Here is a 23,070-nt window from a genome sequence, read left to right as displayed (position 1 = left end):
TGATTTGATTGCCCATCCTATACGACGAATGAGGATTATTGGAACCGCTAGGTATCTACATAATAATTGTACAATCACACACGTGAGGTTTCTTAACATTATCTTTTACATTGATTATTAATATTCGAAAAAATTTACATGCTTGCTTAATGTGAACTTTTAATACATTCTATAGAATTCTTAGCATATTTGAAGATATATTGGGCTTGACGAAAGACGAAATATTACAAAGTCTCATTAATGATTAAGAGGACGTAAAACAACATTGGCAAGGTCCATTAGAGCATTGCTTATAAAGAAAGTGAAAATCGCGTTAGGAATGCGCTTCTTAATAAGACATTTCCTCAAGAGTATGTGTTTTAATTACATTCCGATGTTGAAACCCAGGTAATCGATACTTAAGTTACCGGAACTATCGATACATACCATTTGAACACTGATTTAGCCATTTCGTGTTTTCAAAATTTACACAACCTTAGCCTAAGGTTACTTTATCTCGTACAAGTGTACAATTGTTTCTCGGCGAGTAATGTGATCGAAAACATGAAGTATTGTTAATATATTTACTTAATCTAACTGTGTTTAATATATTGCACGCTTAAAATAGAACTGATCGTGCTTGAGAGTAAAACTATCATTTATTCATTTAAATGTACTTGAAATGTTACAAACGTTGATAAATTATACATGTTGTTCAAAACAAAATGCGATAATTAGATGGAAATGATAGTAAACTGAACATTGTTAATTTCCAATACAGATTCCTCGTATAACAACAATCGTTTTTGAAATCGTTTGTTCACAACACCATGGGATTTAAACATGTTTCAAGAAAGAAGATCACAATGAAACATACACGCCAACTAGCGCAAGAATATTTCGCTGGGGATGACCGGGATAAATATTAGTTTTAGAGGGAACGTATATCTATATAATAACACGTACACACTGATCTCTCGCACGCCGACCATACTCTATGCACACGCACACACTGGTTCTGGGACCGTACTTGGCCGACGACAAATATGCAGACGCAAATATACTGAAAAACATCAATGGATACTGACTTGTTAAAGAGAGCTTTTAACGTTTAGGTTATAGACAAAATTGAAACAAATTGATTAACATGTGCAAACTATCGTTGTAGTTTGATACTTGCAAGGAAACAGTAATACTGAACATTTACTATGCTCTAAAATAGCCAATGTGTTCATCTTTTAACGATTTAAAAACGTGAAAGTTATACAGCGATTGAAATTATTGAATAATTTGGAGAGTTATGTTGTTATCGTTATAGTTTGTGACATTACGAGGATTGCTTATATCAGTTATAAACTACACCCTTCATTATATGAGCGCGATTGGTCGAGTGGTATACGTGTTAATCTTTTACTCCACGGGTTAGTGTCTTTCTCCCAGTTGAGGCTACTTTTTTTCTTTAAATTGTATTGTTGTTTTTACTGGAGCTGTTTAGTTCCAATGTTTACATATATCAGTTTAAAGCACTTATTGACAAACATCAATACATGCCAACATCTGTGAATTTGTCCCTTTAAAGTTTATATTTTCATGAACACAAACACACAAGAGATAATTTTCATACGACGACTTTCAGACAGTAAACTTCCTTGTTTACGACTTAAAGACATACTTAATTTCTTGTTTTACCAAAGTAAAACCTTCATAATTTACAGCACTTCTTCACCAGTTTATACCAAACGTGTAACTTGTGTAACCACAATAACACAACATCAAGTTATTTACAGGTACTTGTTCACCAGTTTATACCAAACTTATAATGGTCCAAATGTCAGCGCATATATATATATCCTTTTTTATTCATTCATTCTTTTATTAAATATTTTAACAATTTGTAAAACATGCTACATAAAGCATAAATTACACATAAAACAAGTTTTATCTGCTTATGGCATAAGACATATCAAACCAATAAAAATCACAGTTGATAAATCAAGCAAACAAATATACAGGTTTATATAAATTCAATCAATTATATAATTTAAACCATACATGTGTACATAAAATTTAAACCATGTCGCAAACATAACTTAATCTAAAAATTTGAGACAGAAAATAATAATACTATTATTGGTAAATAAATGTTATATATATATATATATATATATATATATATATATATATATATATATATATATATATATATATATATATATATGTGTGTGTGTGTGTGTACATAAAATTTAAACCATGTCGCAAACATTAAAATACAAGGATATCACAAAATAGGAAGTAAATCCTTATTTCCATTGTGGTCCTTACTTGAGATAAAAAAATATCAGAAATAGTGTAACAAAACGATTTGTAGTATTCGTTTTCTATGCACTCTTACATATTAACAATGCAGACACGTGTAAGGACATGATTGTTGAGATGTTAGTGCGGTAAACCAATCGTTTAAACCTATTTTAATGATATGAGTCGCGTCCTGAGAAAACTGGGCATAATGCATGTGCGTAAAGTGTTGTCCCAGATTTACCTGTGCAGTCCGCACAGGCTAATCAGGGACGACATTTTCCGCTGTTATGGTATTTTTAGTTTCAAGTAAGTCCCTCCTTACCGAAAATCCAGTTTAGACTGAAAGTGTCGTCCCTGATAAGCCTGTCCGGACTGAATTGGCTAATCTGGGATGACACTTTACGCACATGCATTATGCCCAGCTTCCTCAGAACACGACTCACATTTATATTGGAGACTTAAGTGCCATATTAAGTGCAGATTTTGGCAAATGTATAACGAAGTTAATGGTATAAAGAAACTTTCTTTAAAAAATGTTTAGTAAGTAAAATACACACAATGATTTAGAACTAAAACCATTAATACATAGAAAATGTACAGTATCGAACATAAAATAATCTCGTTTGTAATATAAACTGGTTTTTACTTTTTTGTAAATAATAGTTTGATGTAAAGCTAGGAATACTGTATTGGTGAGCGATAATAAGCTATTTAATAAATGTTATATTGGGTAGATATTCTGTTATAAAATAAAGGATTATCTATGATAAATATATATTACCTTTACATCCACTAGTTTGGAATTTTAATAGAACAGGTCATACGTCAAAATGTTCCGAAAAAAGCATTATCTTAAATCTTAACACTTGAATAAAGAAGTCAGGAACACAGACTGTTTCTCTTTAACAAAATGAAACAAAGCTTATGCAATGTTTACTTCTCGAATCTTATTCCACTCCACCCACAAACTCGTTACGACCGTAGAAACAAAAAGCTGCGTTTAGCTGTACCTCTTGTTCAGGCAAGAAGTGAATCATATTGATGCTTATTTTTAAAACAGCAACAAAAGTTTGGAATGCGGTTTCTGAAGACTTGAAAGATTCTCAAAAGTTGTCCTCTTTTTTAAACCTCTCTTAGCAACAATCTCACAAAATCTTCTAAATAATTCAGTATTGGTACAAGAGTTAGTTCGATCTTTCACGCACGATCGCACATTTGAGTATACAACCCTTAACCCATTTATGCCTAGTGGACTCTCCCGTCCTTCCAAATTGGATCAATTTATTTCCAAAATAAAGGATGCCTAGTATATTTATTTTCTATTTTCAGAATATTTCTTACAGAAATTCCTTTAAGCAAACAGCGCAGAGCCTGATGAGACGCCGTCGTGTGCGGCGTCTCATCTGGGTCAACGCTGTTTGCCAAGGCCTTTTTTCTAGACGCTAGGCATAAATGGGTTAATAACGACCATTTGCCAAAATCACTATGTGATTGTTCTCTTCGCTCAAAACAACTTAGTTTTTGGGTGTGAATACCTTACACTGGAGTAAAAGAAACTATACACTCTTATTATAATTGTCAAATGATGTATCATCTTGTCAAAATGTTTCTCTTAATATGATAACTGGCTAAAGCCGAACATAATTGATGGTGTCAAGTGTCTTTCTTCCGTTAGTGTTCGTCGAATTTCTTCTTTTCCTTATTCTCTTTCTGCTCTGCCTCTTGAGATACTTTATAGTGACACTTAGGATACTAGCCCTTAATCTTTTAATATATCTCTACATTATAACGCGTAATGTACATTTATCTTTCGCCACCGGTTTATTATTGTTTTAACCGAGTTATATGGACATCTATGGAGAAGAATTCATATACGATTTTTGTTTCTTGTTTTCTTATAATTAAATTCATGCATTTAATTTATTATTGAGTCGTTTTAAAAATTATTTATAATATAATGTTTAAACCAAAAAGTCATCTCATAAATTTAACGATATTGGTAGCATGAATTACTCCTGCGGTGCAATTTGTTAAACAAGTTTATCAAAATAAAGACTACAATTTAAACAACGATTATACGCATTTAATATAAACTTTAAGTTATAAAAAGTTAATAGAAATAGTTTACATTGTAGATAAGATAAATGGAAAAGATTCATAATAAGTTTTAAGACTTATGAATGTACTTTCTAATGAAACTAGTAAATGAATATCTAAGTTTTTATTCGTTTGTATTTCAGGGTTTCTTTAAAACACTGTGTTGAATAAGTTGCACTGATATTTGTATCAATGTTTAGAATTTAAATGTTATTAATATGTTGTAGATGGATTTATGATTAAAATAACGTTGTAAGATTAAGTTTTAACGTGATGTATGTTAAGATATCTTAATGACTGTGTATAAACACGAAGTTTTATATCCGACTTGTCATTAAAACTTTCAAATATAGATAACATTGATCCATTATTTTGCCTTTGTCTTAAGTATTAGTCTATGTTTTTTATTTATTTTGTCTTGCTTATGATGGTAATCATGATGATTGATGTTATTGTGGTTGAGGAATATGAAGAATTTAAAAGATCTAGTACATTTACATTCAACCACAAAATACAAATATTTCAATGAAAGAAAAGCGAAAATAAAATATCACAGATGTATCCTTAGCAGTGAGGCAAATTTAATGCTTTATATTCCTGTTTGATTGTATTATTTTAGACTTAAATAAGGTTTCCGATTATTACTCACATTATGTCTTAACCCTTTGCATGCTGGGAAATTTGTCGTCTGCTAAAATGTCGTCTGCTGAATGTTTTAAATTAGCATTTTCTTCCATTTTTTTCAAAGAATACTATCAGAATAGCAAACAGTTTGGATCCTGATGAGACGCCACGTTCTGTGGCGTCTCATCTGGATCCAATGTGTTTGCAAAGGCCTTCAAAATTCGGTTCCAGCACTGAAAGAGTTAAGTTGAACATTAAACTCTGGCTAGTTAGTTTTAGATTCAGTTACAATGGAACATTCATAATGAACTACAGATCTCGTTATGAATGCGGATGTTGCATAATAAAAAGCCATTAACTTTAACAAAAAAAAATCATTAAGAAGGTATCGAAATAGTATCGTCTTAAAAGGCTACCAAGTATAGGCAGATATATCATAATATAATATAAAATATAATAATATATTACCCGTGAAGTTTTTTCAAACCATCTTATTTCAAGATATTTTTAGTTAGTCAAATGTTTAACAAAATAATTAAAAAACATTTTTAAAGCCATTAACTTCTTCTTAAAAATATAATAATTTATAAATTAATTTAAAAAAAATGTGTGACGGCACAGTTGGTATGACCACCACCCAATCCCCCCTGTCACAAACTGTCACTCTTTCTTACACTCCTTCCCTGCCCCTGAATCTTAACCGTCTTTTTAGACGGCCCTTTTTCATTTTGATTTTTATTTATTTAACGTGTTTAAGCTTTCTAACAATAAAGATACATTTTACATAACTTTCTATACTTAAAGAATGTATTGATCTCACCTTCGGAAGGACAATTTATAACCGCTATGTATCCAAAATCATTATAGTCCATTGGTGAAGCTTAAGACTGTGAGACTCATGTCAACGTATAAATATGCATAACACAGACAAACCCTTTTAACACATCAGGCTAATGTATTGACTATAAAAAAAATCAGTGGTTTTGAGTTTCCACCAAATACGTCCTGTTAACAGTGGGGGTTTCATGTTACACGTATTCATCCATTACCGTTTTAACTTGGTCTTTATGTGACAACATGTTTCAAGTGGCAGTGCGGCGATTAATAACCAATAATCGAACAAATACCGTAAACTATTGTAAACTTTAATTATGTATAAACGCAAACATGAATCGACTACAAATGATTACCTTTCAGATAAAATTTGTAAAACATAAACGTATAGAACAAACACTTTAAATATATATGTTACTAACTAAAATCCGTGATTGCAAATTTACATGCAAGTCATTTGTTTATGTTTCTTATGTTTCCGGATGCTATTTAATATCAGCAATGTCACAACGTCCACAATATTCGCCAGATGATTTTTGTGTCATTCATGAATAATAAATCATTATTATGTTTGTGTGGCCAATAACATAGCATTGTTATCGATATCGATAAAATTAAACAATTGGTGAAATTGCTTTGTTACAAAATGTACTCTTGATTAATTTAAACATGTTCGATAAGTTCTATTCTTCTTTATTTCAAAAAGCAAATGTACACGCTAATTAATTACGTTTGTATTTATGTTGAGTTAAAATTGCACTCGTAACTGCATGCAACATTAAAGGGACAATTCGATGTTAGTATCCCGAAATATACACGTATTTAAACGTGTCCTACTAATTCCTGTTTTTTATAGTACTTAGTAAAGTCACCTTGGTAAGACTATAGTATGAACAATGTCAAATGCAGCATTCGTGAATAATGTAGGTTTATTAGCAATAAATACGTCACAATTAATGCATTTTGGCCGCTCTCTGTATAAAGGGGGTTTAATGCATGTGCGTGAAGTGTCGTCCAAGATTAGCCTGTGCAGTCCGCACATGATAATGACGAACGACACTTTCCGCTTAAACTGAAATTTTGCTAGGAAGGGACTTTCTTAACCTCTACCATATCTTCATTGATTTAAGGAGGCATATGGCAGGGTAAGTTTCCAATACAGATTCCTCGTATATCAACAATAGTCTTTGAAATCGTTTGTTCACAACACCATGGGATTTCAACATGTTTCAAGAAAGGAGATCACAATGAAACATACACGCCAACTAGCGCAAGAATATTTCGCTGGAGCTGACCGGGATAAATATTAGTTTTAGAGGGAACGTATATCTATATAATAACACGTACACACTGATCTCTCGCACGCCGACCATACTCTTTGCACACGCACACACTGATCTCTCGCACGCCGACCATACTCTTTGCACACGCACACACTGATCTCTCGCACGCCGACCATACTCTATGCACACGCACACACTGGTTACATCATGTATAATCTGGGACCGTACTTGGCCGACGACAAATATGCAGACGCAAATATACTGAAACACATCAATGGATACTGACTTGTTAAAGAAAGCTTTTAACGTTTAGGTTATAGACAAAATTGAAACAAATTGATTAACATTTGCAAACTATCGTTGTAGTTTGATACTTGCAAGGAAACAGTAATACTGAACATTTACTATGCTCTAAAATATCCAATGTGTTCATCTTTGGACGATTTAAAAACGTGAAAGTCATACAGCGATTGAAATTATTGAATAATTTCGAGAGTTATGTTGTTATCGTTATAGTTTGTGACATTACGAGGATTGCTTATATCAGTTATAAACTACACCCTTCATAATATGAGCGCGATTGGTCGAGTGGTATACGTGTTAAGCTTTTTCTCCACGGGTTAGTGTTTTTAGCCCAGTTGAGGCTACTTTTTTTCTTTAAATTGTATTGTTGTTTTTACTGGAGATGTTTGGTTCCAATGTTTACATATATCAGTTTAAAGCACTTATTGACAAACATCAATATATGCCAACATCTGTGAATTTGTCCCTTTAAAGTTTATATTTTCATGAACACAAACACACAAGAGATAACCTTCATACGACGACTTTCAGACAGTAAACTTCCTTGTTTACGACATAAAGACATACTTAATTTCTTGTTTTACCAAAGTAAAACCTTCATAATTTACAGTACTTCTTCACCAGTTTATACCAAACGTGTAACTTGTGTAACCACAATAACACAACATCAAGTTATTTACAGGTACTTGTACACCAGTTTATACCAAACTTATAATGGTCCAATAAAATCGCTTTAAACAACTTTTAACTTGATAAGCATACATTGTTTAATGTCAGCGCATATATATATATATATATATATATATATATATATATATATATATATATATATATATATATATATATATATATATATATATATATATATATATATATAAATATCCTTTTTTATTCATTCATTCATTTATTAAATATTTTAACAATTTGTAAAACATGCTACATAAAGCATATATTACACATAAAACAAGTTTTATCTGCTTATGGCATAAGACATATCAAACCAATAAAAATCACAGTTAATAAATCAAGCAAACAAATATACAGGTTTATATAAATTCAATCAATTATATAACTTAATCTAAAAATTTGAGACAGTAAAATAATAATACTATTATTGGTAAATAAATGTTATATATATATATATATATATATATATATATATATATATATATATATATATGTGTGTGTGTGTGTACATAAAATTTAAACCATGTCGCAAACATTAAAATACAAGGATATCACAAAATAGGAAGTAAATCCTTATTTCCATTGTGGTCCTTACTTGAGATAAAAAATATCAGAAATAGTGTAACAAAACGATTTGTAGTATTCGTTTTCTATGCACTCTTACATATTAACAATGCAGACACATGTAAGGACATGATTGTTGAGATGTTAGTGCGGTAAACCAATCGTTTAAACCTATTTTAATGATATGAGTCGCGTCCTGAGAAAACTGGGCATAATGCATGTGCGTTAAGTGTCGTCCCAGATTTAACTGTGCAGTCCGCACAGGCTAATCAGGGACGTCATTTTCCGCTGTTATGGTATTTTTAGTTTCAAGTAAGTCCCTCCTTACCGAAAATCCAGTTTAGACGAAAAGTGTCGTTCCTGATTAGCCTGTGCGGACTGCACAGGCTAATCTAGGACGACACTTTACGCAAATGCATTATGCCCAGCTTTCTCAAAACACGACTCATATTTATATTGGAGACTAAAGTGCCATATTAAGTGTAGATTTTGGCAAATGTATAACGAAGTTAATGGTATAAAGAAACTTGCTTTAGACAATGTTAAGTAAGTGAAATGTTACACTCAATGACCTTTAGAACTAAAACCATTAATACATAGAAAATGTACAGTATCGAACATAAAATAATCTCGTTTGTAATATAAACTGGTTTTTACTTTTTTGTAAATAATAGAATGATGTTAAGCTAGGAATACTGTATTGGTGAGCGATAAACAGCTATTTAATAAATGTTATATTGGGTAGATATTCTGTTATAATATAAACGATTATCTATGATAAATATATATTACCTTTACATCTACTAGTTTGGAATATTAATAGAACAGGGCATACGTCAAAATGTTCCGAAAAGAGCATTATCTTAAATCTTTACACTTGAATAAAGTAGTCAGAATCACAGACTGTTTCTCCTTCTGTTGTATACTTCTCGAATCTTATTCCACTCCACCCACAAACTCGTTACGACCGTATAAACAAAAAGCTGCGTTTAGCTGTACCTCTTGTTCAGGCAAGAAGTGAATCATATTGATGCTTATTTTTAAAACAGCAACACAAGTTTGGAATGCGGTTTCTGAAGACTTGAAATATTCTTAAAAGTTGTCCTCTTTTTTTAACCTCTCTTAGCAACAATCTCACAAAATCGTCTGAATAATTCAGTATTGGTACAAGAGTTAGTTCGATCTTTCACGCACGATCGCACATTTGAGTATACAACCCTTAACCCATTTATGCCTAGTGGATTCTCCCGTCCTTCCAAATTGGATCAATTTATTTCCAAAATTAGGGATGTCTAGTATATTGATTTCTATATGTAGAATATTTCTTACAGAAATTTCTTTATGCAAACAGCGCAGAGCCTGATGAGACGCCGCATCGTGCGGCGTCTCATCTGGATCTACACTGTTTGCCAAGGCCTTTTTTCTAGGCGCAAGGCATACATGGGTTAATAACGACCATTTGCGAAAATCACTATGTGATTGTTCTCTTCGCTCAAAACAACTTAGTTTTTGGGTGTGAATACCTTACACTGGAGTAAAAGAATATATACACTCTTATTGTCAAATGATGTATCATCTTGTCAAAATGTTTCTCTTAATATGATAACTGGCAAAAGCCGAACATAATTGATGGTGTCAAGTGTCTTTCTTCCGTAAGTGTTCTTTGAATTTCTTCTTTTCCATATTCTTTTTCTGCTCTGCCTCTTGAGATACTTTATAGTGACACTTAGGATACTAGCCCTTAATCTTTAAATATATCTGTACATTATATCGCGTCATGTACATTTATCTTTCGCCACCGGTTTATTATTGTTTTATTATTGAGTAATATGGACATCTATGGAGAAGAATTCATATACGATTTTTGTTTCTTGTTTTCTTATAATTAAATTCATGCATTTAATTTATTATTGAGTCGTTTTAAAAATTATCTTTATAATATAATGTTTAAACCAAAAAGTCATCTCATAAATTTAACGATATTGGTAGCATGAATTACTCCTGCGGTGCAATTTGTTAAACAAGTTTATCAAAATAAAGACTACAATTTAAACAAAGATTATACGCATTTAATATAAAATTTAAGTTATAAAAAGTTAATAGAAATAGTTTACATTGTAGATAAGATAAATGGAAAAGATTCATAATAAGTTTTAAGACTTATGAATGTACTTTCTAATGAAACTAGTAAATGAATATCTAAGTTTTTATTCGTTTGTATTTCAGGGTTTCTTTAAAACACTGTGTTGAATAAGTTGCACTAATATTTGTATCAATGTTTAGAATTTAAATGTTATTAATATGTTGTAAATGGATTTATGATTAAAATAACGTTGTAAGATTAAGTTTTAACGTGATGTATGTTAAGATATCTTAATGACTGTGTATAAACACGAAGTTTTATATCTGACTTGTCATTAAAACTTTCAAATATAGATAACATTGATCCAGTATTTTGCCTTTGTCTTATGTATTAGTCTATGTATTTATTTATTTTGTCTTGCTTATGATGTTAATAATGATGATTGATGTTATTGTGGTTGAGGAACATGAAGAATTTAAAAGATCTAGTACATTTACATTCAACCACAAAATACAAATATTTCAATGAAAGAAAAGCGAAAATAAAATAGCACAGATGTATCCTTAGCAGTGAGGCAAATTTAATGCTTTATATTCCTGTTTGATTGTATTATTTTAGACTTAAATAAGGTTTCCGATTATTACTCACATTATGTCTTAACCCTTTGCATGCTGGGAAATTTGTCGTCTGCTAAAATGTCGTCTGCTGAATGTTTTAAATTAGCATTTTCTTCCATTTTTTTCAAAGAATACTATCAGAATAGCAAACAGTTTGGATCCTGATGAGACGCCACGTTCTGTGGCGTCTCATCTGGATCCAATGTGTTTGCAAAGGCCTTCAAAATTCGGTTCCAGCACTGAAAGAGTTAAGTTGAACATTAAACTCTGGCTAGTTAGTTTTAGATTCAGTTACAATGGAACATTCATAATGAACTACAGATCTCGTTATGAATGCGGATGTTGCATAATAAAAAGCCATTAACTTTAACAAAAAAAAATCATTAAGAAGGTATCGAAATAGTATCGTCTTAAAAGGCTACCAAGTATAGGCAGATATATCATAATATAATATAAAATATAATAATATATTACCCGTGAAGTTTTTTCAAACCATCTTATTTCAAGATATTTTTAGTTAGTCAAATGTTTAACAAAATAATTAAAAAACATTTTTAAAGCCATTAACTTCTTCTTAAAAATATAATAATTTATAAATTAATTTAAAAAAAATGTGTGACGGCACAGTTGGTATGACCACCACCCAATCCCCCCTGTCACAAACTGTCACTCTTTCTTACACTCCTTCCCTGCCCCTGAATCTTAACCGTCTTTTTAGACGGCCCCTTTTCATTTTGATTTTTATTTATTTAACGTGTTTAAGCTTTCTAACAATAAAGATACATTTTACATAACTTTCTATACTTAAAGAATGTATTGATCTCACCTTCGGAAGGACAATTTATAACCGCTATGTATCCAAAATCATTATAGTCCATTGGTGAAGCTTAAGACTGTGAGACTCATGTCAACGTATAAATGTATTTATTATCGTTGTGTGAATGAATAAACTGGTTATACAGGTTTTTGAAGGTGATATATGTCCAATGGTGCGGAAATCAAGATTTCCTCGTGCACAGATTTGTAGGTTTAGTCATTCGACAGGCAAGCAGGGTAGAGCGAAGACTTGATTTAAATCGTTTTATTTATTTTCTCAACCACATTTCATTGTGAAATTTGATTTATTTTTGTGTCGTTTTGGCGATGGGGATGCCGATTTGAGTTGGTTGATGCCCCTATTTATCTCATAGGAAAAACAATTTTGCACTTTCTAGAATGCAACGCATATGGCGTTTTGGTGGTACACAGATGGCCTAGTGCAGCATTTTGGCCATTCTTATTTGAGGCTGGTAATGTACAAATGCACTTTGAGAATGATATTATTGTGTTTGACAAAGGGCAAACTATTTGTATGAGTAATAACCACTCTGTTTCAGTTCAAGACCTTTTTCAAGAAATGTTCTTGCTATTCGAATTTAACTATACTATATGTCGTTTATATGTGAATCAGTGATATGAATGGTTTGACTGTTTTGCTATACTTATGGTATAGTTGGGATTTTTCACGTGTTTATATGTGTAGAAATGATTCAATGGATGTTGTTTTTGTATAGCCATTAAGTATGTATAGAAACCATGTTGGTGTATGTCCGTTTGCACCTGGTGCTTACGAAGTCGTGTACAGTACACGAGGAATGGAATATTTGCAAAAAAGAAAGCAAAAACAGTACTTGCAAAAAAGAAAGCAAGGGTTAAAAATAATAGTTTTAAAAGTATAATACTTGCAAAAAAGATAGCAAGGGTAATATTTATTTCAAATTGGAAAATACTTGCAAAAAAGAAAGCAAGGGAAACGGTTTTGTTACAGAAAGTCAATTTAAAATGTTGGTGTGTGTGTTTCGTGTCTGTCTGCCTCTGGGGTAGACGCGATTGTGTGTGGCATTTCGTGGGCTCGTGGGGTTGTGGGATCGTGTGGTCGTTGTAATTCTGGTTTGGTTGTGTTTTCTGATGACGGATTGAAAAGGGCCAATTCTGGGCCGCTGGTTCGGAGGTGCTTAGTGACTAAAGCGGATGTGTAGAGGCTTTGATTCTTTGATGTGAGATGTGTAACGGTGTGTTTGGTGCTTTTTTTTTTTTGGGGGGGGGGTGGCGGTTTGGGGACTTTGAATTGAAAGGATGCGATACAATATTTTTGAGGATTGTGCTATAATTATTATTTTCAATATTAAAATGGTTCAATTGTGCAAGGGCGAACAGGTTTTGACATTTTGTAAAACAAATGCAGTTTTATGCCCTGTCTTCTACTTGAAAAAATGTATCTTGGTTGAAACTATTCTAGATATTGCAATATATGTTTCGTTTAGAAACATAACAAATGGTAAGAAAATGAATAAATACATTTTAGTTGGCTCAAAGCAGATGAGTTACAGTAGACAATTAGATATTTTGCACCACATCTTTCGTGAAATTTGACTTAAACCTAATGTTTACGGGTTGCATTAATTTCGGTCAGGGGAAGCAACTGCTGTTGCAAATAGCGGTGTATCTGATAGTGTTAAAAAACCATGGGCAGTGGAAGACTGTTGGCGCTTAGGATCACTGCGTGAGAGATTCGGATGAAACACAAACAATTGTTTCTTCTCGTTTGGATTTGTAAATATATATGGTACTTGGTGTTGTATGTTGTTAGTTGTGCGTTGTTTTTTTGCCCCGTTCTTTTTCTGTCGATAAAATACCCTGCTTGTCATGACACCTAAACAAATGTGTCTGTTTTTATTCTAAATGGTTAGATGATAAATATTTTATGTTTGTCATAAAATGTAATGGAATATAAAACATAAATGTATTTATTATCGTTGTGTGAATGAATAAACTGGTTATACAGGTTTTTGAAGGTGATATATGTCCAATGGTGCGGAAATCAAGATTTCCTCGTGCACAGATTTGTAGGTTAAGTCATTCGACAGCCAAGCAGGGTAGAGCGAAGACTTGATTTAAATCGTTTTATTTATTTATGCTCTGTTTGTGTGTTGATGTTAATATAATGTTTTATGTGTTTCAGTGAGTTTTATGAGAGCAGACGGATGACTGACTTGAGATAGAAAGGGGCATTGGTTCCGGACATTTTACCATGGGATTTACATAGTTTTCTAAAAAGAATACTTAACGTTTACGATATAGTAACAGCTGATTATTTGTAGATTTCTCTAAAATTAGAGGTTTCAGGAGGTGATGAAGGCACCTAGACACCGGTCTTTAGCCATTGGTCCTCATACGTCCCCCTGCCATTAAAAGAAAAATGAAAAATGAGCAGTAGGGTTGCGTATCCCGCTCGCGGTTACACCTGAATCGTTCGTTACCGACGATTATTGTTTGGGGTGTACGTGAAGTCATGTGCACTTCTCTCAATTGATGGTAATGAATAAATCTTGTAATTATCGCAGCTGTTTTATCAAAACTAATGGTTCACTTTATGTACTTTTCGCAAATAGGCGTTGTGGATGGGCATAGGGGGCGTCCTCGGTGCGCTTTGGGCATCGGCGGCGGACGGGCGGTTGTTAGGGCCGTGGCGTCCTTGTTTGGGCTTGTGATTTTGAATTGTGTAGTTAAATTGTGCAATTGTATGATTTTGAGTTTAGGCTTGACGTCTGATGGGTATTAATAATATTCAATTATTCACATGTAATGCATGAGCATGTTTAATGATACGTATAACGACGTGTTCTACAGAATGGATTTAGTATCGTTTCAGTTCTTAAATATATGAGAAGGATGTCGCAACGTTTACTGACGTCTCGAGACTTTTCAACTGAGCGGTGCCATTGGGGTCGATATCTGTTGCTCATTGAACACATTCGATCGTCAGAAGATTTGTTTCTTGCATTTATGTGCAGAAAGCCCTGTCAGATACAAACACCCACTCCGTGCGTGTGTTTCAAGAAATAAAATACCCTGCTTGTCATGACACCTAAACAAATGTGTTTGTTTTTATTCTAAATGGTTAGATGATAAATAATTTATGTTTGTCATAAAATATAATGGAATATAAAACATAAATATGCATAACACAGACAAACCCTTTTAACACAACAGGCTAATGTATTGACTATAAAAAAATCAGTGGTTTTGAGTATCCACCAAAATCGTCCTGTTAACAGTGGGGGTTTCATGTTACACGTATTCATCCATTACCGTTTAAACTTGGTCTTTATGTGACAACATGTTTCAAGTGGCAGTGCGGCGATTAATAACCAATAATCGAACAAATATCGTAAACTATTGTAAACTTTAATTTTGTATAAACGCAAACATGAATCGACTACAAATGATTACCTTTCAGATTAAATTTGTAGAACATAAACATATAGAACAAATACTTTAAATATATATGTTACTAACTAAAATCCGTGATTGCAAAATTACATGCAAGTCATTTGTTTATGTTTCTTATGTTTCCGGATGCTATTTAATATCAGCAATGTCACAACGTCCACAATATTCGCCAGATGATTTTTGTGTCATTCATGAATAATAAATCATTATTATGTTTGTGTGGCCAATAACATAGCATTGTTATCGATATCGATAAAATTAAACAATTGGTGAAATTGCTTTGTTACAAAATGTACTCTTGATTAATTTAAATATGTTCGATAAGTTCTATTCTTCTTTATTTCAAAAAGCAAATGTACACGCTAATTAATTACGTATGTATTTATGTTGAGTTAAAATTGCACTCGTAACTGCATGCAACATTAAAGGGACAATTCGATGTTAGTATCCCGAAATATACACGTATTTAAACGTGTCCTACTAATTCCTGTTTTTTATAGTACTTAGTAAAGTCAGTAAGACTATAGTATGAACAATGTCAAATGCAGCATTCGTGAATAATGTAGGTTTATTAGCAATAAATACGTCACAATTAATGCATTTTTGCCGCTCTCTGTATAAAGGGGGTTTAATGCATGTGCGTGAAGTGTCGTCCAAGATTAGCCTGTGCAGTCCGCACATGATAATGACGAACGACACTTTCCGCTTGAACTGAAATTTTGCTAGAAAGGGACTTTCTTAACCCCTACCATATCTTCATTGATTTAAGGAGGCATATGGCAGGGTAAGTCATGCAGCATTGTGGGTACCATATCGCTGTACAACCTTAACGCAAAACCTGACTCGAATCATCGAACATCTCTATGTCAAATCCACCAGTGTTGTCTATTTCAACAGCAGCATAAAGGACTGGTTCTGAACTATAGATGGAGTGAGACACTGCTTTTTTCTTTCCCCCACCCTCTTTTACAACTTTTTAAAGAGGATTATGACTTACGCCCTGGGATGCATTGATGAGAAATTCAGAATTGGCGACATGACCATCTAAACGTACATTTTGCCGATGACATAGATGGCGCAGCCGGAAGCGAGACGGAGTTAAACAACCTAATGGAATGATGAAAGTAAACCTCCATTGCCTTTGGGGCGATTTGAGAAAACCTCCATAACATCCGGCATGCAGATCAGTGCAGATAGACCAAACTAATGACCAACAACAACAACGACATCAGGGACTATGACGAGCAGCTAGAAACCGTCACCAGCTTCAACTATCTGGAAGCAATCGTCACAGATGTAGGATCCAAGCATGATATACTCGCAAAAACTGCAGCAGCACTCCTACAACTTTTGACATCTGGAAATACATTAATATAGTACTCAGCTCAAAGATCAAACTGATGCGCACCCTTGTAATGTACATATTCCTGTACGTCTGAGAGTCACGCACGCTAAGAAAGGACTTGGACATAAAGATACAGGCCGTGGGAATGAGATGCGTCCGAAGACTCCTCGGTATCTCCTTCAAAGACCGCATCACCAACAAAGAGGCCCGATACAGAAGCTGGAATGCAATCGGACCCCACTACTATCTTCTGACCGCCATGAAAAGACGGAAACTCATGTCGAATGGAAATGTCCTCAGACCACCATAGCTTGCAATGACAGTTCTACAAGGCACTGTACAGAAAGGGAGCAAGATGGAAAGATAACATCTCATCATGAACAAGGTTGAGACTTAGCGATACCTTGAGACTATCCGAAGGGCGACAGGAATGGAGATATAGAAAATACATGGTTGGTGCCGGGATGGAGAAAGATTATCCGGTGAGGCTTAGAACAAAAAAATAGGGCGAGCTTTAGCGAGCCCTATTTTTCGTTTTAGGGCCGAAATAGTTCCACTATAAACTGTTACTTTTAATACTTTCCTTTTGAAAATATGAAAAGAAATAAAAAACGAATCGAGAGTGTGATATTTTTCTTGCTAAAAACTGAAAAAAAAATCAGCAGCAAAACAAAAACTAAATTGTATTTACCTTAATGACAACTTTAATTCATTGCTTATAACAATACATTTACAACGATATACACATCCATTTTCTGTTCTTCCATCCCTTTGTCGAAAGACATTTTCTGTTTTTCCATCCCTATTATCGAAATGTATTTTAAACCACACTATTTTTGATAGCGTTGTATCGAATGCTAACCACTCTGACCCATAACCCGATTAATGAAATCGTAATCCTGCCGTAATGAATTATTTAAACCCTATCGAAGTTACAGATATGAATGACAAACATACAATCCGAAACACGTTTATGATTCGTTCGATGCTTTAAAAAAACTTGTTGCTAGTTTACCTGCCCCAAGGGTCGTTCAAACTGCATGTCAAGTGAAGTGAAGCGAACAAAATTTAATACCAAATTGAATTGAGCAAACATTTTATTATTTCATGAAATGCAAACATACAATTTGACCGGGCCCTGAGCAAAAAGGGGTTTAATGCATATGCGTCAAGTGTTATCCCCGATAAGCATGTGCAGTTAGCACAGGATTATGTGGGACGACACTTTCCGCCTAAACTTGATTTTGCTTATAAGAGATTTTCTTGTAACGAAAAATATCATTAAGTTGGTAAGTTTCCTCCCCAATAAGCCTTTTAGGACTTCACAGGCTAATCTCGGACGACAATTTACGCATAATTATGCAACAAATCCCCTTTTCACCGAGCACGGTCCAATTTTTTAATGTCCACCAACAAGTGTTCCATACGTTATGGGATGAATTTACATAATTATTCACATATTAAGATGCTGAAACAAATGTTCGAATGCATTTTGACAAATAACAATTAAAGCAGCCTCTGTAACGCTCAAAATCAACTAAAATTTCGTAAAATCAAGATAACAACTTAACAATCAGTGTTCCTTACAGCAATAACCCCACATTCAACGCTAGATGTGGTATGATTGCATAGATTTTTGTAGATACAAATGCTCGATTTTATTTGTTTGTGACACAATTAATTATATCTATTCATACGACGCACAAACGCTAAAATGATACCATGTTATTGTTCATGTGTCGCATGAATAGATATCACTGCGGGAAATTAAAAAAGAATTAAATATGCAAAACAAAAAATAACAACGAACATATTGTATTTTATTTTGTATTTACAAACATCTATTTTACCATACCACATCTGGCGTTGAAATTTCGACAATTGCCATTAGGAACACTGATTTCTAATTGTTAAACTTTATTGTACGGAATCTTGTACGAAATGTTCGTTGATTTTGAGTAGTAATGGGGCTTTAACGCAGTTATTGTGTGCCCTGAACAGTTGTTATCATTCACACAATTAACCATGTTTTTTAATAGGAAAGCAGACACTTTATTTCTGAAAGCACACATGATGCAAATACAAAAACGCCATCGGTCGTGGGACTGTTTTCTAGCATATGTTTTCATTAAACACATTTGAATCATGTTTTCAACATCAGATATAAATAATTACTTATCCGCGATAACCAGAAGTGATTTTTGTAAAAACAACATAAGCGCTCTGCAAACATTCCTATCGATCTCGCGACCCTGCTTCCTTTCGTTATAATTCAATAAGTGTGAATATATATTATATCTACAAACGTACAGATCCTGTCAATATAAATTAAAAACAGTTGTCTTGTAATGCGACAAAATGTTATCAAAATAATGTCAGTTTCATCGCAATATTAAGTTCAACGCAACTAGTCTTTGTTAAAGACATGTCCTGTTTTCTATCAAAGTGTGAATCGTGTTTAATATTATTCATGTTTTAAGAAACACTTTCACTGTTAAATATTGTGTTTTTTTTTCTTTTTGTCGTTGCTGTATTAGCTTAATAAAGAATCAAATTGGAAAATATCACCAGCTTGTTTAAGAAATTATCTGTGAACAAGGCTATTGTCAAGCAATATGGTCCCCTACCGGCTCCACCATTGTCAGAAATTCCACCATTTTAAAGAAATTTATTTTTTCGGTTGCCATAGCAACCAGAATTATTGACGTAGGAACAAAATGAAATGACGTGCATAATGTCCATATTGTCATCTATCCATGTTTCAAGTTTCATGAAAACATATTAAGAACTGTTAAAGTTATCGCAGGATCCAGAAAAGTGTGACAGACTCACAGACCCACAGACGCACAGAGCGCAAACCATAGGTCCCCTCCGGTGAAACCTATAGGGGACAAAAGGAATAGCGTAATATGTGTATAATGCCATCAGGGACCTGAATGGACATCGCCAGTGTAAACGAGGCCTTGTCAGACGAAAACGGACATTACGTAATATGCGCCCAGCGTAGCTCCAGAACAACCTGCGTAAAAGCGCATTATGAGCCTTAATTGTTCTCAGAAAAGTTCAAAACTGGCTTTAATGCATGTGCAAAAAGTGTCATCCCAGATTAGCATGTGCAGTCCGCACAGGCTAATCAGGGACGATACTTTCCGGCTAAACTTGATTTTCGGTAAGGAGGGACTTCCTTGAAACTAAACATACCATAAAAGCGGAAAATGTCGTCCCTGATTAGCCTGTGCGGACTGCATAGGCTTATCTGTGACGACACTTTCCGCACATGCATTAAGCCCAGTTTTCACAGAACGCGGCTGATATCATATGCGCCCAGCGTAGCTTCAGACCAACTTGCGTACTAGTGCATTATGGTCTACAGCCATCATTTCCGCTAAAGAAGCCTCGAACTATTGCATGACTTTACAACGGACGCCGTACTAACAGTAACTATAACCATTGCATCGTTAGGTGGAAGTGATATTAGAACCCAACACGTTGATCGCGCTTCCATCCACGTACAGACGGACTAGAACGAGATGATCCCGTTAAGTATTCTGATCGTTCCAGCAATGTAAAACCCATCGACACAGGGCTCACCTCGGTCGCGACAATATTCCCGTTCCTACAGAGGCTGAAGCTAGCACACCCAGTTAAAACGATTCAATGCTTAAAAATCACCATTGTGATCGGCGCAGACCACTTCTTTGATTTGTTTAAAGTCACTGTCCTTCACGGAGAAGGTTCCACCGCGGGAAAGTCCAAGCTAGGCTACCTGTTGCCGGGCCCTGTCAATAAGAGGGCTACTTTAAGATCCACAATCGATACACACATGATGAACGTGGTAACCTCCACCAGAAGATTCTGTACTTAAGAGATCCGCTGCACATGGCCAAAGAGAAGCATTAACAAAACAGAAACAGAAAATAAGTACAAATTTAAGACCATATTATGAACCGCCACATTCTAATAAAGAATAAATAGCTGTTATGTTAACAAGAAAACTGTTCATACTTTATAGAGTCGCAAATAATTATAAAGTGTCATTAAAACTAACGGCAAAATTGCTGCAGATCACAGTAGGTAACCGGTATTCATCTACCGTTATGTCAAGATGTTTCTATGACGTCCAGGCCCGTTTTTACCATAAAGACTTTAAATAAGATTTCGACGATTAAAAGAAATATTGCGTATTTAATTCACATTATCAGGTGGTGGAATAATTTACTGCGGATTTTAATCGCGGAAACAATCGATTTTTTTTTTATTCGGGACTCAAAAGATTTTGTCAGAAGCTCTCAATTGTTGGTACGGTTGGATTTAATGAATTTTAAGTAAGCCATCGGTTTGCATTATACATGCATTTTACAATAAGCAATCAACTCATTGTTTTTTAACTGCATCATTTATAGGAGTAATTATTCATTTGCTAACATCTGTAACAATGTCGTCAAAGAACGCGCAGTATACGTTGCATCAATGAATAGTTGAGTTACAAATACTACATCCAATCGTATCATGTTATTAACATTAGACAGCTCATATCTTTTTCTAACATTTATTGGTATACATTCCTCAAGGTATTTAGTCAGAATACATACACGTAATACAAATGAACACATGATGTACTGCTCTATTTTTGTCACCGATGTAAAGGACTGTCCCTGAATGTCCTTTATAAATGTTTGTAGTTGAGCGAGTTTTACCAAGTTATAATAGAACTGCCCTTTGCATTTTAGCTTTCGAGCAAATATATTAAATATACTACTTGATTTATCAACGAGTGTATAACGGACCGGTGAGGTAAAAATATAGTACCAGCTCTGTACAAATTTTATATGAAAGTAGCTTAAAATATTATTGTGCAATCAAAATAAATGCACTAAAGGTCACCACGTAAAATTATAACAAGCAAAGTAAAAAAATACACCGTAACAGCTGGAAGGGCATGCAACGTATTCTTCTCTTTATTTCATTTTAAGCTGGAATATTATTTTTCTTATTACTTTTTCCGTCATCAAAAATTCATTTTTTTGTGGTAAAATGAATACAGTGAGCAATGGTGAATTAGTACACGTATGTTTAATCGCTTGGCTATAATGTGTGGAGATTTATGATCCGCGACATGCGAAAAAGGTTCTTATCTCATGAGCAACCGGCGTAACTGGTAACATCGGAGTAATCGGATCAGGAGCTACTCCGTTCGCTTTATAAGACAATGGCACCATGCGTGACTTTAAGCGGCATGAAAGCTCCGGATCAGAGGTCGCGAAAGCATATAGCATAACACCGATTTCCGTAAGATGCGACTCATTCAGAATACCGTGAATATCGGAACAATTGAATGCGAGAGTTCAGACGTTTTTAGACGTTAACCCGTAATGCAACAATGCAGCGTAGATAAGGTGCTACGTTAGACTCTATATATGCATGTTGCCTGTCAAGCATTGCCTCCCATACACTTAAACCAATCGTAAAAGTATTGGGTAGGTACCTATCTACCTACCTGCCGTCCGACCTCCCTGCCGGCCCCCCTACACCCACTGCCTCCTTTCCTTCCTCCTTCCCTGCCTACCTCTCTGCCTTCCTCCCTGCCTCCTTCCCTTAATGCCTTCCTGCCTGCTTACCTGCCTGTCTTCCTCTCCGCGAGACTGTCTGCCCGTCTCCCGACCTCCCTGCTTTCCTCCCCCCCCCCTGCCCGCCTGCCTGCCCGCCTGCCTCCCTCCCTCCGTTCCTCCCTCCCTCCATGATTTCCTGCCTCCATCCCTGTCTGCCTGCCTACCTCCCTCCCTGCATGCCTGACTCCCTCCCTGCCTGTCTCCCTTCCTTCCTGCCTCCTGCCTGTCTGCCTCCTGCCTGACTGCCGTTTTGCCTGCCTACTGCCTGCCAGCCTGCATGCCTTCCTGCCTGCCTGCCTACTTGCCTTCCATACGTACATACATACATACATGCGTACCCTAAATAACAGTTAAAAAACAATACTCAAAACCTAGCGAACATCACATTTACTTTAATGCATCTACAAGTTTCGACTAGGAAGTGTGATATTTCACGAAAATAGTTCGGTTTATACATCACATACCAACAAATGAA

The 23,070-nt window shown here is 34.5% G+C and overlaps 1 protein-coding gene across 6 annotated transcripts in view; it reads right to left on the bottom strand.

Annotated features, from left to right (window-relative positions):
• The window catches only part of LOC127871140 (uncharacterized), a 210,633-nt gene that overhangs the window by 14,042 nt on the left and 173,521 nt on the right, over window positions 1-23,070 (bottom strand). Inside the window, exon 1 of one of the 6 annotated variants that reach the window (XM_052413866.1) lies at window positions 12,196-12,298. The exons of 2 other annotated variants lie outside the window; for them this stretch is intronic. The gene's annotated coding sequence lies outside the window, so the exon portion shown is untranslated. Of the gene's footprint in view, window positions 1-5,818; window positions 5,940-12,195; window positions 12,299-23,070 lie in introns of those variants that run through there. 3 more of the 6 variants (XM_052413862.1, XM_052413861.1, XM_052413865.1) reach the window with 3 other exon arrangements.

The sequence above is a fragment of the Dreissena polymorpha genome, chromosome 3 (assembly GCF_020536995.1).
Source record: "Dreissena polymorpha isolate Duluth1 chromosome 3, UMN_Dpol_1.0, whole genome shotgun sequence".
NCBI lineage: Eukaryota > Metazoa > Mollusca > Bivalvia > Myida > Dreissenidae > Dreissena > Dreissena polymorpha.
The sequence above is the reverse complement of the archived record's forward strand: the minus strand, read 5'-3'. Positions and strand labels throughout refer to the sequence as shown.